We start from the raw sequence: 19588 nt of genomic DNA, 5'->3' as shown, positions 1-19588 counted from the left end.
CAGTCAGGAAGCAGCTGAAAAGCCCACACAGCCAACACAATTTGCATCTTCTTCATCAAAGCTTTCAAAGTACAGATGCCAGCCTGTTGGTACCAGGGTGGATTAGAACATTCGTCTCCTCTGCATACTGTCTGAGAACCAGATGGCAAGCTCTGAAAGGTGGCTGGCTATGCAGAGACAGGCAAACAGGCAGTCAGCATCATTGCAGTGTCTACTTCTGTAGGGTATGTAGGAAAGGACACAGTTCCTGTTCTGGAAGAACTGGAACATGTATTCACTCACATATACACACCAACTTGCACATATATGCACAAACAGGCACACAAACATGAATGCATATGTGCACACATGTGAATACATTCATTCTCATGCATACCTATGTATGCACATATGCACATGTGTTCCTGATATAATGGGAAAATACTTTGGGAAATCTCAAAAAGAATACAAATTTTTTTAATTAATGCAAAAGTACTACTGAGGCTCTGAGGTTTGCAAGAGACTATTTCATGAATGCTTCCTCTACCTTACAAAATTAAAAACCAGGATAAAGAAACAAAGGGAAAAGTGGTAAATAGTTGAAAAACAGAATAGCAAAAATTATATTCCCAGCAGAGGAGAAAAAAAGGCTAATGCTGTCAAAGAAAAGCAGACAGAATTTAGTTTTTTTTTTTTTTTTTTTTTTTTTTTTTTTTTTATCAGAGAAAGAACAAAAAGGAATGGCAAGCAAGAGAGGCCAGAGTTGCAAAGGAGACTGAGTATGAAGGTTTAAGATGAAATGATACTGTGGGAAGAGAAGGGCTTATAATTGAATTAATGTGAAATAACTGAGACTGCATTTTAACTTCCAGCCAAAATGAGTGATGAGACATTTTAAAATGTAGAAACTAAGAAACAAGGATAGGACTTCCCTTAAGTAAATCATAGTTCAAGTGGGACAAAATATGGTTTCAATATTTTTTCTGATTATAAAAATATATAGTCATTTAGACAATTTGAAAAATACAAAAAGAAAAAAATAAAAAGGAAAAGAAACACCTGTAGTCCCAGTACCGAAAGATAATCTCTATTAACATGTTATTCTGTTCACACATAAACAAACTGTGATGGTGCTATATATGCCATGATTATTTTCACATCATGTCTTGTCATAAACAATTTTTCATAATATTAAGTGATTTTTTTTTTTTTTTTTTTGGTAGAGTCTCACTCTGTCGCCCAGGCTGGAGTGCAGTGGCACAATCTTGGCTCAACCTCTGCCTCCCAGGTTGAAGCTATTCTCCTGCCTCAGCCTCCTGAGTAGCTGGGACTACAATCACCCACCACTACGCCTGGCTAATTTTTGTGTTTTTAGTAGAGACAAGGTTTTGCCATGTTGGCCAGGCTGGTCTCGAACTCCTGACCTCAGGTGATCCACCCACCTTGGCCTTCCAAAGCGTTGGGATTACAGGCTGGAGCCACCGCACCTTGCCTAAGTGATATTTTAAAACTGCAATTGTTAGACACTTTGATTCCTAGTTTTCATATTATGAACAAAAATGCTATAAATATCTTTATACATAATTTCTAATTACTTCCTTTTTCTAATTGCTTTCTTAGAATATATTATTGAAGGACAAATTTGGTATCTGGTGCAAAAAGTACAAAATGTCTTTTTAGAAAATTCATACCAATTTATACTGCCACTGACAATATAGGAAGTTTTATTTCGCCACATCCTAGCCAACAGTGAGCATTTTATTTATTTAAAAAAAAAATCCTCTGCTAGACTGATAGGGGTACAAAATACAATATCAAGACACCACCCCAAATAAAGTTTAGTATTTATGGTGCACAGTTAACCTCAGAATATGCACAGAAGTTCTTAGACTTTTTGGAATCATGAACTCCTTTGAGAATCACATGAAAATTTATGAGCTTCTTTCTATAAAAATATTCATATACAGCAAAATAGACCCCTTGGAGCTCATCCTGGAACAACCTCAGAATGACTTATAAACATCTGACCTAAGTGGAAATTCTGGAACATGAGCTCATTTTAAGCCAGAACTCCAATAACTAGTTCATGCGCATAGAACCTGTATGGTTTAGTGGGAAAGGATTCAGTTTCAGCCATGAGGCTTGGTTTTCAGTTCTAGCTCTACATCTAAACATGCTCAGGTCCTTGTCACATACTGGGCCTGTAGGATCCCTTCCATCTATAAACCCCCGAAGCTCTAAGATAATGTCAACCTTCACTAGCATGTTGTAGACACCTACTCTGTGGACAATATGTGGTTATTTTCTGTACCTAGGCTGGGTTCCTTGATGTTCAAGACCAGCAAAAACCTTCTTTGACTCTAGTTGATACCTGTTCCAGGAATACAAATTAATGTCAATACTGTTGATCACACACATCTCCTGTCTTCCATGATCAATTGGAAATTCCTTGAGAGCAAAAACTGTGTCTAGGTCAACTTTACCTAACTTACTCAACACATTCACCAGTAAACATCTGCTAAAATAAACCAAAACATAAGAGGATTTTATTTAGAGTTTTGTTTGAAACAGAAGAGAATAGAGCGTCTTCCCAAGTCAAATAAAAGGAGTTCCATTTCACTTGAGTTGACTATAATTCTACAAAATGTCTAAACGTGCATATGCACTGACCAACGAAAATGTTTACAGAGTTGATTCTCGTTATTTGTGGCAGTTCTATAAAGTCACTGAGAACACTGAAATAGCAAATACTGAACCATTGCTCCTGGGGAAATGTCAAATCAGGTTTCTGCAAGTTCTGGTCACAATATTTTCATCAACTAAGCAATACATAACTTTGTCTTTTGTGTGTTTCTATTTAAAGATACCTTATTTAATATATATTGTTAATTCATTAACACCAAACACCCTGCCAGCAGCTCTATAACTCATGTCTGAACAAAGTTTATCTAACACGCAGATTTCTTTTTTTTCTTTCTTTCTTTTTTTTTTTTTTTTTTTTTTTTTGAGACACAGTCTTGCTCTGTCACCCAGTGCAGTGGCATGATTTCAGTTCACTGCAACCTCCGCCTCCCAGGTTCAAGCTATTTTCATGCCTCAGCCTCCTGAGTAGCTAGGATTACAGGTGCACACCACCAAGCCTGGCTGATTTTTATATTTTTAGTAGAGACGGGGTTGCACCATGTTGGCCAGGCTGGTCTCAAACTCCTGACCTCAAGTGACCCACCTGTCTCAGTCTCCTGAAGTGCTGGGATTACAGGCGTGAGCCAGGGAGCCCGGCCAGATTTCTTATTACAGCCTTCTTGTGCTTAGGAGCACTGGACAGCACTTGAGCACTATGCTTGGAAACCATTTCACATGACAAAATCACCAGCAAAAAGCACAAGAATTCAAAAACACAGCATTAAATTTATCACGGAAGAACACTCGCTTACAGCATGAGGGCTGAAACACGATGGCTGAGCATCCCTTGTTCACCCTCAGCTGGAAATACGCATGTGGCATAGCTTAAATTTTTCACTGTTTCGCGCTCATCCACAAATGGCTGCAGAAGCGCCACAAGGATTGCTTTCGGGATTACAGATAAATTTTAGCAAGTAGGTGGATTTGCAAACACATAATCTGTGATAATGAAGATTGTACACTGATTTTCTCTCCATTCAACTATTATTAGATCATTTCTCGCACTGGAGTTCCCCCTCCAATGCTAAGATTTTTTCTCTCATTTCATGTTTCTTTCCCTTCACCCACCTCTGACTTCACCTTCTGCTTCTTGGTTACGCTTCTGGCCTTGCATGCCCACAGCTTCTGCCTTTTTCTCTCCCAGTTGTGCCTGACCTTTTCTTGCAGTCTTCTTTCATACTCTGTCCTGCTCCACCCCTTTCCTTATTTTTGTACTCAGTCTCTTAGAAGGCTACACTCTTTGGAGATTCTTCTTTTCAAATTAGGTTACATTTATTAACATTTATGGTGAATGCTTGGCCCAGTGAGCTTCCCTGGTCCAAGACAGGACCTTTGGGTATGGAGGACGATGAAAGGGAATTAATGGGGTCAGGGCTGGTGCCAATGGGACCAGTATAAGTGCTGAGGAACCAACCCATAGGTGAAGAAGGAAGAAGAGAAACATCACAGCTAGTTCCAGCACAACAGATCCCATCAGAAGACAACTCTGAGGAAAGATAAGGAGAGGCCAGGCCTTGAGCTAAGGGGAAGACAAAGTATAGGGAATGTCCAGGCAATAAATGGGTCTGCAGGAGCCCAGCGAATCAAAAAAGAGCAGAGTAAAAGAACCCTAAGCAACAGCTCCTGGGAGAACCGTGAGACATTCTCTGGCCTCCTATGTGCAACAATTCTCAGCAGCCCATCAGAGGAAGAGAAACAGAAAGGAAGAACCACTTCAGGCTGAACCACAGGGCAGGAAACCCACAGAGACAGCATTCTGCAAAAGTTTCTCTGTCCTTGGTTTCCATCTCAAGGTTTCTTTCTATACCTATTCTCCCTACCTTAGACACTACAACACCCACTTCTTGCTTTTAACCTAACTCGAATTCATCTTCTACATCTGGGGAGACTACAGATAAGATGGTGTTTATCTTATATCTTAAAGAATGAGTACAATTTTGAGAGGCAAGAAATGGCTAGAAAAACATTTCTAGTTAAAAGAACAGCTGGAAAGGATGTGATACCAATGGAGATTCACAATTAGTCCCTACGGCCAGAGCATAGGCTGCAGGAAAGGAAACAGGAGGCGATACAGCTGGAAGGGCAAGGGCACGGAGGGCCTTACATCTTAATGAGGCTGAACCGTTTTCCACAGACAATGGCTGTCTATGAATGTGTAAATGATGATGGCATGATTTTGTTTTAGAAAGATAATTTCTGGCAAAAGTATAAAGGATGGATTGGAGAGAAATGGGAGGTAAGTGTTAAGCCAGCTACTGTGAAAACCCAGACAAGTGATTCTGTGCTGGGCTCCAGCACTGACAGCAGAGATGGGGAGAGGCAGACACCTGTGCAGAGGCACAATCATCCTTAGTAACAGCCTTTCATATGCTTGAAATTCCTCCTGCCATGGTAGTTTTTTTGTTTTGTTTTGTTTTGTTTTGTTTTGTTTTGTTTTGTTTTGTTTGAGACAGAGTTTGCTCTGTCACCCAGGCTGGAGTGGAATGCAGTGGTGAGATCTCACTGCAACCTCCACCTCTCTGATCCAAGCAATTCTCCTGCCTCAACCTCCCAAGTAGCTGGGATTACAGGTGCCTGCCACCATGCCCAGATAATTTTTGTATTTTTAGTAGAGACAGGGTTTCTCTATGTCGACCTCACTGGTCTCGAACTCCTGACCTCAAGTGATCCTCCCACCTTGACCTCCCAAAGTGTGGGATTAAGGCATGAACCACCATGCCCAGCCCTGCCATGGTGTTTTAAACACTGCTAAGTTTGTTGTTAGAGACTCAATAAATGCTTGTTTAATTAAGAATACAGAATTTATTATATGCTGTTGACTCCCATGTTCACTAAATATACCTATCTTGGTAAACGCTAAAGAATAAAGTAAGTTACTTTAAATTATTTCTTTTATAAGAATCATTCTCCTACTGGAATATTATTTGCCAATACAATATATTATTCTATGAACAAACTTAGCAGATAATAACATACCATAGAAATTTAATAATAATAATAATAATGGCTGCCATATATGAATATGATACTAACTCATTTCCCACTTCGTTTATTCTTAAAACAGCATTGTAACGTAGAAATTATGGACCCTGTGTTACAGATAAGGAAATTAATGCTTAGAAAGTTGGAGTTGTTTTTCCAAGGATACACAACTAGTAAGGAACAGAGCTACTATTCCAGCCCAGGTTTGACTTAATCTAAAATCCATATTCATAATTGTCACATTATACTGTAGTGCATTTTAGTACAGAAAAAAATATTTTAAAATATCAAATTTTCAAATATCAAAATTTTTAAATATTTTAAAAGTAAAAGCACTAAGTTCGTATTTCAAGCACTCTATTAATGCTAAAAGAACTTAATATTGTAGGCCAGGCACAGTGGCTCACGCCTGTAATCCCAGCACTTCGGGAGACTGAGGCAGGTGGATCACGAGGTCAGGAGATTGAGACCATCCTAGCTAAAATGGTGAAACCCTGTCTTTACTGAAAATATGAAAAATTAGCCGGGCATGGTGGCAGGCACCTGTAGTCCCAGCTACTCAGGAGGCTGAGGCAGGAGAATGGCATGAACCCGGGAGGTGGAGCCTGCAGTGAGCCAAGATCACTCCACTGCACTCCAACCTGGGCGACAGAGTAAGACTCGGTCTTAAAAAAAAAAAAAAAAAAAAAAAATTAATATTTTAGCCAAAATACTTTTTAGGTGAAAATATAAGTCGTAAGTCAAATGCACAAGTATAGACCCAATATGCTCAGTAGGAATATGTCACATTTAGTTGTTTTGCTGAAAACTGATACCCAAAACTGAGAATATTCAATGAAATACAGCTAATCAACATCTATGTAAAAATAAAAGTGTAAATTATCTGGAAAACACATATAAGTCAGGATTTCCTGAATAACTTCAAAAATGAGAAAGATATAAAATAATATGACATGAGATTCTTAAAGAATGAACTACTCCAAGTTTGTGAATGTCAAGTTCAAGCATGACATATGCATATATGCTTTTTGCATTATTTTTAACATACTTTTACATATTTATTTTAAGTTAGGTTTATGTGCATTTTATGTTCCTTCTCTCTCTCGTCAAGAGTTAGAAAAATACTTCCTAGAATTGTTTTGATAGTCCTGGACCAACCCTTAGTCTATATATAAAACAAAGGTCTCTATGTTGAATCATCAAATACTTGATTCCTTTGATCATCTGCATTCAATGTGCAGATTTAAAAATACTTTATACTAAATATCTATAAACTTTAAATGCCATTAAAAAATAGAAGTATGGGTTTATGGATGCATTTTTATTCATCATTTGAGTTAAATATTTCTACCTACCTAGGGAAGATTTAGAAGACTTTGGATGGCAATGGAAGCAGAAAACAATGAAACATCTTCAAATGCTTAAAGGAAAAGGAAATTCAACCTAGAATTCTATACCAAGTGAAAATGTATTTCAGAAACAAAGCTAAAATAAAGACATTTTCAGAAAAACAAAAGCTGAGAGATTCCTAAGCAGCTTTCATGTACTCAAGGAAGCACTACAGGTACTCTTCAGGCAGAAAGAAATGATCGCAGCTGGGAGACTGAGATACAGAAAAAAATGAGGACTCAAAAAGGGGGCTAACTATGTGGGTATATCTAAATAGATAGTGAATGTCTTTGATAATAATGTCCTGAGGGGGTTAATATTGATGCCAAATGAAAACACATAAACAAAAGTGGGTAAGTTGGGAGTGGTGGAAGTCAATAAAGCAGGAAAAGTGGAAAATAATAATAAATTTTTTAAACCTCAAGACAAAGAAAGTAAAAAAGATTTAAAAAGGGGGCAACAGAAAAGATGAGACAAATGGAGAGCAAACTATAATGATAGATTTTTAAAAAAACACAAATACAATAATTACATAAATCATAAACATTAAGTATTTTATTCAAAAGACAAAATGTGCCAGGCTGTATTAAACAAAGCTATATGTTTCTTACAGGAGACATTTCCTAAATATAAGACTATAGGATGATTGAAGATGAAAGAACAGAAAGAGGTCGCTATGCAGGCACTACCCCAAAATAAAGCTGAAGTAGCCATGTTCACACCATGCAAAGTAGATTTTAAGACAAAACATTAATAGATGAAGAGGAGGAAATACATGGCTGAATTTACTAGGAAGATATAATAATTTTAAAAGTATATGCTTCTTCTAATAACATAGGTTTAAATTATTTAAAGCAAAAATGAACAGAATTACAAAAACTGATAATCCCACAAATCATAAGACATTTTTAACACACCTCTTGTAACAGATTAATAAGCAGGAAAATACTCAGCAGTTATAGAGAAAATGGGAACATGATTTTAAAACTTCAACATACATAGAACACAGCCCTAGTAATGGCAGAATTCATATTCTCTTAAAGTGACCAAAGTGGGATTAAAGTAGATATCAATAACAAAAAGACAACTGGAAAATCCCCACATATTTAGAAATTAAGTAATATATTTATAAAGAACATGTAGCTCAAAGAAGAAATCAAAACAGATATTGGAAAACACTTTGAACTGAATAAAAACGAAAATTCTACAGTAGAAAATTTGTGCAATATAGCTCAATCTAGCCTTTGATGGAGATGTGTAGTCTTAATGTAAATATTAAATGAGAAAAAAAGCCTAAAAATCAGTTATCTTAACATACATTTCAATAAATTATACAATTATAATTATATAAGAACAGCAAATTAAATACAAAGAAAAAGAAGAAATAATATAAGAATAGAAACGAATGGAAATTTTTAAAAATACAATAAAGAATATCAATAAAAAGCCAACAGATGGTTGTTAGAAATGATTAATAAAACTGATAAACCCCTAGTGAGCCTGACTGATAAAGGAGGAAATAACAAAAGGTACAAATATCCAATATCTGAAATGAAAAAGGGACATTAATTGAAGATCTTTCAGATACATTAAAATTATATTCTGAGTAACCTTAAGCAAATAAACTTGTTTATATGAAATGGACAATTCACTGTTGAATTCTGCCAAACAGATAAGGAAGAATTAACAATAATCTTACAGAAACTCTACAGAGAAGAGAAAAATAGGAACCACTCCCAACTTGTATTATGAGGTCAGCACATCCTTTATACCAAAACCCAACAAAGTTATTAAAAGAAAAGAAAAGTCAAGCCAGAACTCTCTCATGTGACAAATGCAAAATCTTAAATAAAAGGTTAACCACCTGAATCCAGTAATGAAACATAGTGTAACTAAATTCAGTTTAGTTACTACAAGGTTGGTGACTAACACAGTTGGTTTAACATTCAAAATATCAATTTAATGTAGTTAACCAGATTAACAAAATGAGGGAGAAACTTCTATTACATCAACAGCTTCAGAAATACCATTTGATAAAATTTAACGTCTGACAAGAAAACTCTTAGCAAACTAGAAACAGAAGAAAACTCTTTAAATGTAATAAAAGGTACTTACAAAAAAAATTGTTAACACCACAAAAAAAAAAATCACTCAATATTGAAGTGTTACAAACTTTTCTTCTGAAATCAGGAATGAGAAAAAGATGCTTACCATCAACATTTCTATTTGACACTGGAAATCTCAGCCAAAGCAATAAAGCAAGGCACGGGGCCAGGGCGGGAGGGGAGGAGGGCAGGGAAACAAGAAAAGGCATAGGATTGAAAAAGAATAAGTAAAAATAGAAATATTCTTAGACAATGTGATTATGTTATTGAAAAGAATCTATAGCTGAAGTGTTCCCATTAACCACAAAGTTTAGCAAGTATGCTGGAAAGAAAAATCAACTGTATTTCTGATACTTGCAACAGGGTGAAAATTACAAAACAACAAAATTTGCAACAGCATCAAAAATATCAAATACATAGAAATACATCTAACAAAAGATGTATATGCCCACTGCAGTGAACTATTTTTCTTTGTGTCAGTACCGCACTTTAGTATAGTAAGTATTGATATCAGATACTTTTAAGTTTTTCCTCCCTGTTCTTTTACTTTAGGGCTATATTGGCTCTTCTTGGCTACTTGCATTTCCATATAAATTTTGGAATAAGATTGTGAGTCTCCATTATAAGATAAAGACTGCTGACACTTTTATTAAAATAGCATTGATTTTATGGGAGAACTGATGTCATTATAATATATAGTCTTTCTATCCATGCATAATTTAGTCCCCCCATTAATTTACATCTTTATTTTCTTTCAAAAATGGTTTCTAAATTTCTAATACATGGTGTTATAACTTATTAGAATGGTTTCTTTTGGATAATTGAAAAAGAATAGTTATTAGGAAAGAGCATAAGGGAAAGGAGAGATTATGGGTTTTCAGATAATGTGTTAGTTCTTGATCTGAAGTTTCTTTCCTTTTCTATTTTTTTTTTTTTTTTTTTTTTTTTGTTGTTGTTGTTGTTAGGATGAGAGAAGGCAATTTCTCAAAATGAAACTGAGATGGCCACAACCCATCATGTATGATACGGATGATATGTGGATAGTGTGTAAGAACTCAAGAGGCATCCACCGGATGGTCCTTTGATCAGGGTTTTTCAAACTGCAGGTTATGTGTTTAGTGGGTTACAAACCAGGCTCATTTTCAATAAAAAAGAAGATATTACAAATCATGAAAGTACATTGTATGCAATAGGTTAAACATTGTTTCATGACACTTTTGCTTAAGCTATACATACATACATATAAATGTACATCTGTATAGACTGTGATGTGAAATCTATTTCTTACTGATTACAGTCAAAAATATAAGTGTCATCACGTTATAACACCTAGTACCTACCATTACCAGGTATTTCGCAGCTATTACATTTTCGCTTTTGCTCAGATTAAGCCTGTTTTGTGAATACCAAGTTTGCGATGGAATAGAAATGAACAAAGTTAATGGTGAAAAATTCATAATCAGTTTATCAATTTAATAAGAAGTTATGAGTGAGTTAATCTGAGAAGAATATGAGAACAACAGTGTAATGAAGGTTACCAGGGCTCAGTATCTTTGAAAGAGGATGTTCAAGAACTACTGGGCTTTAGCTCGGGAAGGGCATTAGAGGCAACATACATTCCCTTTCTGAACGAGACAGCAGGAGCTGCAGAGGCAATGAGTGAAGGTAAAGGACAGCTGTCTGGAGGACACCTGTCTGTGTCAGGCTCTCCATCCCTACCCTCAAGATCCACCTTAGCAATTCGCTCTCCCATCTCTCTGGTTCAGGACCACCATTTCCCATATGATGTCTCCAGTCACCCTTAACTGAAATTTAGGCAAGAGAGTAGGGTATTGAGAGGTGAGGAGAGTCACTTTACCCTAAGCTATGCCACTCAGAAGAAACCCTGTAGGTCAAAAACCTCCATATGTCACAACAATATGAAAAAGATTCAAATAATAGCAAAAATGTTACCAACAATAATGAGAATTAATATTTATTGAGCATCTATTTTATGCCAGACATTGTTCCCAGCATTTTACATGGATTAACTCATTTAATTTTCACAATAACACTAAAGTAGGTAATACAATTGATGGCAGTGGTGGCCCATCTGGAGTGACTGCCAAGAAGACGCTGGCTGCAGCAGGCAAGGCGCAGCCAGGGCTGCATACTCCATAGAGCTGTTGGGAGCTGGGAACAGGCAGAAGCCCCACCCGCTTCTGAGTTTGAGTGGTGGGAGGCCTGCCCTCCTGGGTGCAGCTGCAGCCACCCAGCTGTGGGTGCAGACCCAGGCATTCCTGTACTCTCAGGGGCCCAGGAAGCCCTCCTACCCCCACAGGCTCAGAAATGTCTGCTCCCACTGCCCAGCCTCTACCTGCTCCCAGTGCCCACTCCAATTTCAGAGCAAAGTTAAGTGCAAGCTGGGGCACTGTCATGACGCAGCTGGGTATGCCTGTGCTCAGGGTAGCACTGACACACCAGGTCCTGTCGCCTCAGCCCCCTCCAGACTCTGTGCACCGAGGAGCATGGGAGGGGGGCCAAGGGGGAGCTGAGAGTGGCTCAATATGGGCCTGCAGGCACCCCTCGGCATGAACAGCCTGGGTGCCAGGGACAGCAGGTTGATGGCAGTGGGAGGCAGACAGACTCCTGGACAGAAAGGGGCAGCTCCCAGTGAAGCCACACCTTCAGGCCTGGGATGGCCTGAAGCCTGGGGGCCAGGCTACTAGTTCCACAGACAGGAGTAAGAACTTATGCTGCTTTCTCTGGGCCTGCCCACAGCTGCCCATAGGCCAATTAGCACTCACTTCCTCTTCTCTGAAGCCCATAAAACCCCCTGGACTCAGCCAGACGGGGAAGAGGTTGAGACAACCAGCCTGCAGAGAGGAGCTACCCACTGTGGGTCTCCTCTCTCTTGAGAGCTGCACACTTGACAGGACAACCTGCCTGGAGAGAGGAGCTACCCACTTCAGGTCTCCTGGTAGCTGTACTGTCACTCGGTAAATCTCTCTGCCTTGCTTACTCTCCAGTTGTCCCTGTACCTCATTCTTCCAGGATAGGGGACAAGAATTTGGGACCTGCTGAATTGTGGGACTGAAAGAGCTGTAACACAAACACAGCTGAAACACACCCCTTGCTTGCCATGTTGCGGGCAAGAAGAGGGAGAGGAGAGAAAAGACCTAGGAGCTCCCTGAGCCAGGGATGTGACACCCTCTTTGGGGCTCTGTGGTTCCTGGTGTCTCCAAGCTTCCAGGCACTGCCACATTCCCAGATGCCAACAGTGGAAGCCACTTGTGGTATTCCAGCCACAGCCTCACAGGGAGCTGGCACTTGTGCCTGCATCTGGAGCTGCCTGCCCTGCTGCAGCTGGCATGCCTTATTGTGCACAACGGGCAGCTCCCTTGTTCACATACCCCTTGTCTTTTCACGCCTGGCTCACCCTTGGCAGGCATAAGATCTGGGCCGGTAGTGCAAGCCCAGCGCAGCCTGCCCAGGCTGAGGAGGAAGAACTAGCCCAGTGGGCCCGAGCAAAACTCAGGCAAAGGCACCATTGGCCACAAAGGTTTCCGGCTGGCAAAGCAACACCCCAAGGATCCTGTGATGTTTTCCCCGTTTTGTGAGTGAAGCAGATGAAGCACAGAATTTTCTTTTTTTTTTTTTTTTTTTTGAGACGCAGTCTCACTGTGTCGCCCAGGCTGGAGTGCAGTGGCCGGATCTCAGCTCACTGCAAGCTCCGCCTCCCAAGTTTATGCCATTCTCCTGCCTCAGCCTCCCGAGTAGCTGGGACTACAGGCGCCCGCCACCTCGCCCGGCTAGTTTTTTGTATTTTTTAGTAGAGACGGGGTTTCACCGTGTTAGCCAGGATGGTCTCGATCTCCTGACCTCGTGATCTGCCCGTCTCGGCCTCCCAAGGCACAGAATTTTTAAGCAACCAGTGCACAGCCTTGCGGCTAAAAATTGTGGGAAATAAAGAAAAAAAAACAACTAAGAGTGGGCTATGAAGCAACCAGGAAAGAAGAGGATACTGAATTGTTAGCTTGACAAAAATGGGACTCTATACATTTTCCATTTGCCTTTAGTTAGAACTACAAGAGTTCATACACACACTCACAGTAAATACATGCTTGAACTCCCACGGCCTTTACCTGACCACTTGTGTATGGTATTTGTGGAAATGCCTGAGGTTATTTTTTCCCTCAAGAAAGATACTGTCTTTGAGGCTTCCAAGCTAGTCTTCAAAATGCTGAAAGTTGCTAGGGGCTCAGCAGGACACTAATGCACAACCCAAGAGACTTTATCATCAGGTGACTAAAATTCACCCTGCTTATTTGAGACACATCAGTCCCCTACCTTATTTTGGGAAATACAGCAAAATGGCTGGTAGACAGATGGTATTTTGTAGACCAACAAAATAAACTATTTAATCCATGTCACTGGGGGAAAAAAACGTCATCAAAACCCCAAAGCCCAGTGAAATACCCATTCCAGAAACAGGGCTGACGTCAACCAGCTGGGTAGAAATATTGATCATTACATGGTGGTTTCTCCACAGAGCTGTTAAAGGAACTTTAAAAGTTGCTCAAAGGTGAGAGGAGAAGCAAGAAAGAGACAGAGGGCTAGCTATTACTAACGAACTTGAAGTACTATTTAAAAGAGAGAGAACTTTCAGCCTGACATTTAGACATTACTTATGTGATGTGCACAGTCATTTTAAAGCCCTGACCTCAATTCAGTAGTTTAAAAAGAACTCAGTTTCTACTTCCACCCTTTTCCAAATGCCAGCAAAGAACTCATTTCTCAGACCCTTTTCATCCATAGGAAATCCCTGAGAACTTTACAAAAAATTTAAGAAGAAAAAGGTCAGAAAGTTAAAATGCAGTATGCAGTCTCTCTCCTTCCTAAAATGGCCATTTGGTTAAAAGCCATCATAATGAAAGAGTTAAAATTCTGCCCAGTTTAAGAACAACCAGTTGACCTTTAAATGTGCTGGTTTGAATCCAATCACCTTTCAACAAGCATGAAATCTGGCACAAGGCGTACTAACGCACACCAATTATTTTCATAGTGTACATGACTGATCTCACAGCGTCCTGTTTGGAAAAAAAGAATAGTGTTCATTTTCCAAAAGCCAGACTTAGAGGCTGAGTGTCTCTGTTGGTGGGTGGGATTTTCCTTTGGTAACTGCCTCCAAAAGTGCCTTTGGAGGAGGCTTTTCCTTGAAAAAGCACAGCATAATACCTTAAGGAAAATAACTTTTTCATTTTGTTTAAATTCTGTTAAATGAAATAATTTCCTCCAACTTTTAATACATCAAAGGTAAAAATAGCTGGGAAATAATTAATTACTATCCTTAGTTAAGAACTTTGCAAGCCATATATGTAGGAGAAAAAACAGGCCACTGCCAGTGAAAGAGTGAAATACTGAATCCTACTTGGAGTAAATGGATTCAAAACCAATCGTTGAGAGACTTTCTACTCCCTAAAATGATTATTTTTTTTTTAAAAAGTAATTCCCATGAGATTCTCCTAAATGATGAAATCCTCTGATATCTTCAAAATGTAGTTCAAATTACAACATTCCTTCACAGGATTTTTAAGAACACATGGCTGTTTTTGTGCAATGTACAGACATAGGTGCCCTGATCTGGGGACTATACCATGCAGCCAGATACACTCTGGTCAACTGCAAGGTTGTGTTCCTTCTCACCTCCTTTCTCTACCTCCGTGGTTCCCCCTGCACCCTAGCCCACCCCATTTCCATCACAGCAGAATGCTCTCCCATGTCAGACAGTAACATGGACTACTAACCCCACACCTGGACCATATTCAAGCCAGAGTTGGATTTTCCTTTGTTGAATCCTTTGCCTGAGGAGTGAGACTTCTGAGATTCCCTCCCCAAATCCTTCTCTCAGATCCTCGCTTTGGTGGGAGACTTCTGTTGGCCATGCCCATGTTTGCCAGCCCCTCTCTGCCACAATATTTGATTTTCCTCCTCATTCACTCTCTTTATCTTGTGAGTCCAGAAGACAGAAAGGTCAGGATCTCACAGCAATGTAGGTAGTGGCCCGTGGGTTGTGGTGCCGGGCCCACACTCAGACCTTCACCCACCCAGCCACTTCTACTTTGGCACTGAGGAGGGAGGGGCTTGATTCAGGAAAAGAAGGCACCGCCTAGGTTGGGTGCTAGTCACAGACCGTGTTAGAAAGACACCTGCTGGCCCACGGCCCTGACCCAGAAGGCCCCCTTAGAGATTCCCATCAGGAAAATCTGGTTATGTGCACAGTCCTGAAGATTCCCCCAAAATCAAAGGATTCCTCCCAAAGCCCTGGCAGAGCAAGGTCATTCCACAGACATGCCAGGAAAGACAGGTAGCCAAAGTCTCTGTTGGCCTCCCTCACTCCCCCGTCCTAATCTGCACTCATTCCTAGGCAGACCTCCGTCACCGGCTTCTTCTAAACAGCACTAATTCTGTTCCTTTTTTCCTACTCCAGGACTGACCAGATGTCAAGGTCCGGACGCTCATCATTAACACCAACTCACAACTGATTCCCCCACCCGCTTTGGCCTCACCAAGATTTGGCAAGCAGGAGAAATAAATGTCACTTCGCTACCATCCTCTGCTCAACCTCCAACAGAAAAACCCACATTGCCTAAGAACAAAGCATGAAATACTGCTGGCCTACCCTGATTTTTCAGCTATTCTCCTTGCATATAGTAAATGACTCCCCAAGCAACATCATCTTAAAGTCTGAGACACAAAAAAGGACCCAATGTCCTATACACTTGAAGAACTGCATGGCAATATATTTAGTTAACATTTTCTATTTTATTAATCAGGGCACACAATTCAATTGTTGATGTGATCTGTTCAGGCTTCCCAGCCTCTCCTTTCTGACATCATCCTATATACCACAACCTCCACCAGAAAAGCAGTATGGTATTGGGAAAAAGAGATCTAAAGGCAGAAGACTAGGGCTTCACTCTCAGCATTGTTAACTGAGTGACTTGACTAAGTCACTGAAATTCACTGAAACTGCAGTTTCCCCTTCTGTCAAATGGGGATAACAATATCAGCCTCACAGGGTGCTATGAAGGAAGCAAATGAGATAATGAAAGTGAGCATCCTTTTAAAATTAGAAACAGAGAATAAGGGAGAGGGGAGGGGTAAGGGGAGAGGAGGAAGAAAGGAAACGATCTGCCCTCCCTCACCCCTTCACGCTAGGTAAAATAAAATGTTTAGACAGAAAAACCTAAAGAAGAGGATCCAAATAAAATGTTCTTAGGAACTGCCAAAGAGAGAAGCCACTGGAATCTCCAAATCTGGCCAAGAGCTCAGCTTGAGCAGCATGTTTCGAACTCCTGAGTCCATGGAACCCTGCACTAAAGCTTTGGGACTCTGACCTGCAGAAAAAAAACAAAATTGCTTTCCCCAGTTCATTCCCTGTAGTTTAAAAACAAGAGCAACTGAAAGGCAAGCTTTGGGAGCAAGGGGAGACAAACACCTCAGACCATTAACTTACTTTATCCCCATGGGAAATCAACTTCAGGAGAACATTTCAGCTTTCTATGTTCTTCTTGGTCCCACTCAAATGGGAAGTTCTGCTTGAGGCCGGAAATAGAAAACAGGAAGTCAACAGAACTGATTTTCCTAACTGCCCAAATGCAAATCACGGCACTCCATTATGGACGAGAATTAGAGTAAAATGTAAACCTGTTTTTAAAAAGAAGTTCACATGCTAACTGTGTACAGAAAACATCCTACTCCAGAGAAGAAAGAAAGAAAGGAAAGATCCATCAGCTTCCTTCCTTAATAAAGGAGGACTGACAGAGCTGGACTGACAGCAAAGTAAAAGTTACCGAGGGCAGAACTGCACTGCCACTAAAAATAATGAAGTGTCCCACTTCAATGCTGACTCTATTCTCCAAGTCGGTTCCTCTAAAGGTGCTTTTCTTCAAGGGAAGCAGATACTAAAGTGACTCTCCTCTCAACTTTCTCATTACCATTCAGACTATTTTGTTAAAGTCTCATGTTTGAAACTTTCAAGTTGAAACTCCAAGCTCCACCCCCCACATACAGACCTCTTACTTTCTATCACATACCATCATGTCCACCTTATTTGCATCAGTCATAAACTCTGCTCATTCTTCTATCACAGCTCCCCTGACATTTGCCAGACCTCACCATTTCCTCAGCCATTTCTGGTCTGAATCCTCAGCTCCCCATGCCTGCTGCCTGCTCTCTTTTATAAACATACTAGATGAATCTTTCCAGCATGCTGCTTCCCCTGCCCCCAAGTCTGCCACAGCTCCCTACTACCTATTAATCACATCTGAGTCGCCTCAGCCAGTGGTCTTGCCATATCTACCTAGCTTAAGCTGAGCGTTATAGGAGAAAGTGCACTAGCCCGGGCACCGGATGGATCAGGTAAGACTCTAGCTTAGGTAAGTTTTATCATGTCATATAGCGTCTGTGTGGATTGAGGAAAATTATGAAACTTCTTTGCACTTCAGTTTTCTTATTTGCAGAATGAAGATAATAACACCTACCTATACAGTTACTAAGGATTAAATAGGATAACATGCACAAAGTGATCCTAGTGAGTTTCAGTAAGAAGAATGAATGCCTTTGGGAGGCCGAGACGGGCGGATCACGAGGTCAGGAGATCGAGACCATCCTGGCTAACACGGTGAAACCCCGTCTCTACTAAAAATACAAAAAACTAGCCGGGCGAGGTGGCGGGCGCCTGTAGTCCCAGCTACTCCGGAGGCTGAGGCAGGAGAATGGCATAAACCCGGGAGGCGGAGCTTGCAGTGAGCTGAGATCCGGCCACTGCACTCCAGCCCAGGCGACAGAGCAAGACTCCATCTCAAAAAAAAAAAAAAAAAAAAAAAAGAATGAATGCTTATGAGGTGTTTACCACATTCCAGCTTCTGTTCTGAGTGCTGTACATGTGTTTATGCAGGTATTATTAACCTCATTTTGCAGAAGAGGAACTTGAGGCAAGAGAGAGTAAAGTCACATAACAAATCCGTAGAAGAGCTAACTTTTGAACTCCAACAGCCTGACTCCAGTGCCTGCAAATGTAACTCCATGCTCTACTGCCTCCCATTTACCCTTCCCTCCAACTTTCACTGGCTAACACAGCCTACAGGTCCACTTCAGTCCTGCTCATCCTTCCAGGCTTCCCTTCACATTCCAGCTTCCCGTGACGAATGCCATGCTCCATTTTCTCTCCAATCTCACCTGATGTCTTGAAGGGAGCAGTTCAGTTACAGCATTCTCTCTACACCCAACTGTACCATCTCTCTACTCTTTATCTTGCCCTCATATACACATAAGCTTGTCATTGTTCTTCAGTTCTTTGGGTAATCTCTTCCTAGAAACTGCATCTAAAAAATATACCACGTTCCCAAATTCCATCATGTCCAAAAAGAAGCATATTACTTCCATCAACACCCCAGCTGCCATCACCGTGCCAACTCGCCTGACTTCCATTTACTTATCTAGCAAACATTTACAAAGTATCCGCCATGTTCATTTTGTCAATGAAGATGATGTGGGACTTGTTACTCTAGGAGTTCACAGTCTAATGAGATCAATGTTTATACAGAAAATGTAAATAGGTTGTGATAAGTACTAAATGCATGCTGCTAATGGCATCATCGCCTCTGGCTCTTCTCAGTCCTGCATTTCCCACGTTGTATCATGCACCAAAGCTGTCACACTGCCCCTTCCTCTTCATCTCTGGTGCCACTTGTGATTTACTTGCACCCTACCTTGTTTCTGAACTATTGCAGCCCCTCCCAACTTATCTCACTGCCTCATTCACCTGCCTTTCAAAACCAGCCCACCTCCTGCTGCCCAATAACTTGATGTTGTCATTCTCATATTTAAAACCCATAAATGCAGCCAGGTGCGGTGGCTCATGCCTGTAATCCCAGTACTTTGGGAGGCTGAGGTGGGCGGATCATGAGGTCAAGAGATTGAGACCATCCTGGCCAAAATGGTAAAGCCCCATCTCTACTAAAAATACAAAAATTAGCTGGGCGTGGTGGCACACACCTTTAGTCCCAGCTACTCAGGAGGCTGAGGCAGGAGAATCGCTTGAACTCAGAGGCAGAGGTTGCAGTGAGCAGAGATTGCACCACTGCACTCCAGACTGGTAGAAGGAGGAGAACTCTGCAAAAAAAAAAAAAAAAAAAAAAAAAGAAAAGAAAAAAACCCCATAAATGCTAATGAACCAAGTGCAAAGCCCTGAGCTTGTCCAGGCAACATTGCCTGGAAACTTGACTTTCAATCCTTACTTTGCTCTATTCTTCTCACATACACACACTTCATACACCACAGCTAAGAGACTTCCCACAATTCTCTAAAAATGACTCACATTTCTATTTCCTGTTTTTCCCTTTGCCCACCCTGCCCTCTCTCCCTCTGCCTTCATTTTTTTTTTTTTTTTTTTTTTTTTTTTTTTT

At 40.5% G+C, this 19588-nt stretch overlaps 1 protein-coding gene and 1 pseudogene across 1 annotated transcript in view; both read right to left on the bottom strand.

Annotated features, from left to right (window-relative positions):
* Positions 1-16706, bottom strand: part of LOC111541612 — a 61644-nt pseudogene extending 44938 nt beyond the window's left edge.
* The window catches only part of PDE4D (phosphodiesterase 4D), a 1617209-nt gene extending 1600501 nt beyond the window's left edge, over positions 1-16708 (bottom strand). The window contains exon 1 of the mRNA XM_023210496.1: positions 16636-16708. The gene's annotated coding sequence lies outside the window, so the exon portion shown is untranslated. The remainder of the gene's footprint in view (positions 1-16635) is intronic.
* Positions 16709-19588: the final 2880 nt, after the last annotated feature.

The sequence above is a fragment of the Piliocolobus tephrosceles genome, chromosome 4, assembly GCF_002776525.5.
Source record: "Piliocolobus tephrosceles isolate RC106 chromosome 4, ASM277652v3, whole genome shotgun sequence".
NCBI classification, from domain to species: Eukaryota; Metazoa; Chordata; class Mammalia; order Primates; family Cercopithecidae; genus Piliocolobus; species Piliocolobus tephrosceles.
Note: the sequence above shows the minus strand (reverse complement) of the source record. Positions and strands in the feature narration are given on the sequence as shown.